Below are 4,807 nucleotides of genomic sequence, written 5' to 3' on the forward strand. Positions count from 1 at the left end.
ATATATATATTTTTTTTTTGGTAAGTGCAAGGCTATTAAAAGGGAGGACAAAGCTAAGCAGATTTATTTTTAAAATTTTCTAAAAGCTAATTTTGGAATAGTTATTTAAAATATACATAAAATCCAGGTGCTTTCAGTTCTTAATAAATGAATGTTGTTCCTCTCCCTTCTTACTCTACCACAGAAACAATTAGAAAACAGTAACAAGTAGAAATTGCTAATGATGACACTGTGTCTGTACACGAGCCCTTACAATAAGGGTAGCAGATGCATCTTTTTAGTCTGAGAACAGAATCAATTAGGGCCAATGGAATTACAGTACCATGGATGCCGGTTTTGCAAAGTGACTCATTATTCATAAGCATCTAAAAACCAGAAATATTACAGCCACAGGAAGAAGCTCAAAACCAAATATTTATGTTGAGACAATGTCTCTTGATTTGTTGAAGGCTTAAATGAGAAATGGTATTGTCCATATTCTAAAGCAAAATTAATTATTTTGCCTAATACATTTGAAACTATAAAAAGTTCACTGATTCTTAGCATGCTGCTATATAACAATTACTTGCATGGTAAGTGTATTACATACTCTGAAAACAAGAGAAAGAAAAAAATTCTCAAAATTTCAAAGTAAATGATCTTTACTGATAGTCCACAAAGAAATTAACACATTGAAATATCAGGCTCAAAAGGTTGGATAGAAAACGTTTTTACCTTTGGGAATATGTGGCTGGGGCCATGAAAAGCTCTCCTGTTGAAAGCTCAGATGTCTGAATGGTCTGTTCTTATAAATGTCCACCCTCTGGCAGATAGACTAGTAGAACAGAAATATCTAGAGGAGTATCCTGTTGAATCTGTTGTTCGTCTGGAAGGATTGATGGGAATAAGCAGCGTGGCAGATGAATCCAGGGACCGTATCTATACCCAACTGGAATGTAGAAGGAAAAGATCAATACCACTTTGATAAACTCCAGTCATGAATAACTGTAATCAGGTGATCAAATGAGTTGAACATTGTGTGGCACAAGCAAAAGCAACTTTCATAGTAGTTAACCTTTTCCGTCTCTAAGTAATATCTTTAGAAAATCCTTTGCCAGTTGCCTGACATGTTCAGGCCTGGCAAATGTCCATCTTAAACAGTGCCCACTTTAATCGTACCAGACTGGAAGCTACTTGTGTTTTCTCTTGCCAATTCATATGCTATTCTAAATGGAGAACATACTAAATTATCACCTCCACCTTCTGATATTGATTCATCATTAATTTAAAAAGACTCACTTGCCTAAAACCAAAATTCTGATTTCATCACAATTCAAAGTTTTTCCCTTTCCACATTACTTACATCTGACTCAGTCTCGGAAACCTCAAGCACAAAAATGGACATGGCCTCTACTACTTCCCCACCATCTACTGTTGGCTTCAATGTTCTGCTCTTTCTCCTGCAGAATAAGATAAATGGGAAGGAGATGAGGGAAGTAAAATGACAAGCGTATCTTAGTCTGACAAAAAGTCCTCTAGGCAGGAGGAGCCCAGTCGTGGGGTCCTTTCTTCTACAGGGTGCTGAGTTTGTACTCTGGATGGGTTCATAAACCTCTTCTTAGTTTATGTCTAGCAGAAGAGGTTGAGCAGTTGAAATACTTCACAGCCTTCCTTCCAAGTGAATTTCTTGATATGAATTCATTTCTGTCAATTAGATTCACCAGGAAATTTAGACAGCAGGGCTGAAGAGGGGTCTTCCTGAGGTTTTAGGGCGAGATGTCTCTCTTTTATTTCTTTTCTTTTCTTCTCTTATTTTTTTTCTTTTCCTCTTCCCATCTGTTTTTTTCCCCTTCAGTACTAGGGATTGAACCCAAGATCTTTTCACTGAGCTACATACCCAGCCCTCTTTTTAAAAATTTTTATAAAGTCAGGGTCTCACTAAGTCACTAAATTGCCCAGGTCAGGCTCACACTTGAAATCAGTCCTTTTGCCTCAGCTTCCCAGAGTACTGAAATGACAGGAGTGCACCATATCTTTTCTAACAGGAACATGGTAGACACATAATGCCTTCCTGCAGCAGTGGGCTGGATTCATCGGCCACTTTCCTGTAATGGAGAAACAGTGGCAGGTGTGGCTTTAACTCTGAACTCAAGCAGTGGACCCAGAAATGAAAGCTCTCATATTCTGTGTTATTCCAGAAGGCCGGCTTCTTGACCCTATTCCTAAGATTTTGAAAGGACCTGTATCAACTGATGCAGGCAATTTTTGTCGATTCTTGATGAGACTACTCCCCTCCTATCAGGACAATCTCCAATGCCGCTATTCCCTAAAGCAACGGATGTTCCTCTGTCTAATTGGTCACCATACCAGCCCAGCTCCAGCTGTAGGTGGGACATCCACATAGATGTTTCCTGTTCTTTAGTCTTCCAGGAAAGAATCAGATGGTAGTATCCACACTCCAGTAATTCAGGCTAATTTTTCCCAAGAACTCTAACCAAGCAAGGTCTGCTTGAGTCTGTTTAGAGAAAGTAGCGGGGGTTAAGGGAGGGTGGGGACAAGGGGAAAAAATGAGAACCAAGACCTGTCATATAAAGGTACAAGATCCCAATAATGAATGTAACTGTACTGTATACCTAGAATGTACCAATAAATTAAATTAAAAAAAAAAGAAAGAAAGTAGGGGGAAGTGGTGAGTAGTGCAAGCAGGGTGAGATGCCTGTGTCTTCTTCTGGTAAACCCATACATAAGGTTCATATAAAGAACTTCTTCATTTGTTTTAAATCTGGGGGAACATCATCCTCTTCCCTGACAGTGCCCATTAAAGAAATTTTCACTTTCATCCTCTGATTAGATTGAGTTAAGGGCCATCTTGTTGGTAAGCTCTACAGAGATGTTTTCACATTTCTCCTCAGGAGGTGAGGTAACTGTCACCTATGATTCTTAGCTGTGGGACCTCAGTAGTAAAAAGACACGTCTCCTTTAGCATGCAGTTATTCCACTATGGCTGATTTTTCTAACTGGAAGCCAGTTTTATGCTTTCAGTGCTGTCTGGGGGAGGGAAGCTGGTGGCTAGGTGGGTAGTGAGCAAGATGAGGGTTGTCTGCAGCAGTATCGAGTTGAAATCATTAACACAGCCCAACTTCCTGACCCAAAATGTGACTGCTAAACAATGTATTTTTTTCTCCATGTTCCTTCTCATTTCAAGCTTTGCATTTTAAATTTTATTTACTGTATTTTTTCATTTTTATGGTCTCTCAACAAAAACTAAGCATAAAATCAGAGAATGAACTCAATTGACAAGTGTTTTTTTTTTCTACTTCATCATTCTTTTTCTTTTTTTATTGGTACCTTTTAGAATATGTAATGATCACATTCAACATAAGGAATTTATACCTGTGCATGATATTTACAAAGCTTTGTTTCCATTTTTTCTATTCTTTTTTCCTTGTCCCTTCCTTCCTTTCTCCCTCCCCTCTCCCTTGTTCCCCTTCTCATTTGAACATTTTCTTCCAGTTTCCAAATATCTATTATATATTTTTGTCCTTATTTACACTTTTAGTTTCTCACAACAGCAACATAATACAATATTTAAACTTGTGTGTCTGATTTATTTCACTTAAGAGTGTGGCCTCAAGGTGCATCCATTTACCTAGAAATGTCTTAAGTTTTATCTTCTTTATCCTTTCATTTGTTGATGGACATATGGGCTGTTTCCAAGATTTAGCTATTACAAACTGTGCTGCTCTAAACATGGGTATGCAAATATCACTGTAATGTGATGCTTTTCATTCTTTCAGGAAGATGCAAAGAAGGGCAATACCTGGGTCAAATGGGACCTCTTGTCCTAGTCTTTGGAGGAATCAACATACTAATTTCCATAGTGGTTATACCAGTCTATACTCCCACCAATAGTGGAGAAGTTTTCCTTTTCCCCCAGTGCCCCACCAGCATTTGTTATTGATTGATTTCTTGTTAACAGCTGCTGTTTCTGGAGCAAGATGAATCTCAGGGTTGTTTTAATTTTCATCTCTCAATGACTGGTGATGTTGAGCATTTTTCTCATGTATTTATTTGCCATTTCTACTTCTTCACCTGAGAAGCGTCTATTCATTTCAGATACCCACTTTTGGACTGGGTCTTTAAATTGGGGGGGAGGTTGAGTTCTTTATATATTTTAGATATTAGTCCTTTGTCTGAGGAACAGCTGGAAATTTTGTTTTCCCACTCTGTGGATTGTCTCTTTACTTGGTGGTTTCTTTTGCTGTGCAAAAGCTTTTTAATAAGATGACATCCAAGTTGTTGAGTCTTTGTGGTATTTCCTGTGTGATTGGGGTTTTATTTATAAAGTCTTTGGCTACACCAATATCTTCAAGAGTTCTACCCATTTTATCTTCTAGCAGATTTAGTGGTTTTCTATTTTAATATTTAGATCTTTGATCCATTTTTATTTTAGGTTGGTGCATGGTGAAAGATATGGGTCTAATTTTAATCTTTGGCATGTGGAAAGACAGTTTTTCCAGCATCATTTATTAAAGAGGCTATCTTTCTTCCAATGAAGGTGTTTGGCCCATTTGTCACGATAAGGTGGCTGAGTATGTTTGGAGTTGTTTTTGCATTTTATAATATGTTCCATTGATCCTCAGGTCTGTTTTGTTTTGTTGCCAGACCTGTGCTCTTTAAAGTTTACTAGTCATTTAAAAACTGTGACTGCATTTTTTAAAAAAATCTCAAAACAAAAAATAAAGCCCAAGAAGACCTGACTTTTTTTTTTTTTTTTTGGTACCGGGGATTAAATTTAGGTCCTTGTGCTTGCAAGGCAGGCCCATGA

The sequence above is a fragment of the Fukomys damarensis genome, unplaced genomic scaffold, assembly GCF_012274545.1.
Source record: "Fukomys damarensis isolate Sample0158 unplaced genomic scaffold, DMR_v1.0_HiC HiC_scaffold_14, whole genome shotgun sequence".
Classification (NCBI taxonomy): Eukaryota; Metazoa; Chordata; class Mammalia; order Rodentia; family Bathyergidae; genus Fukomys; species Fukomys damarensis.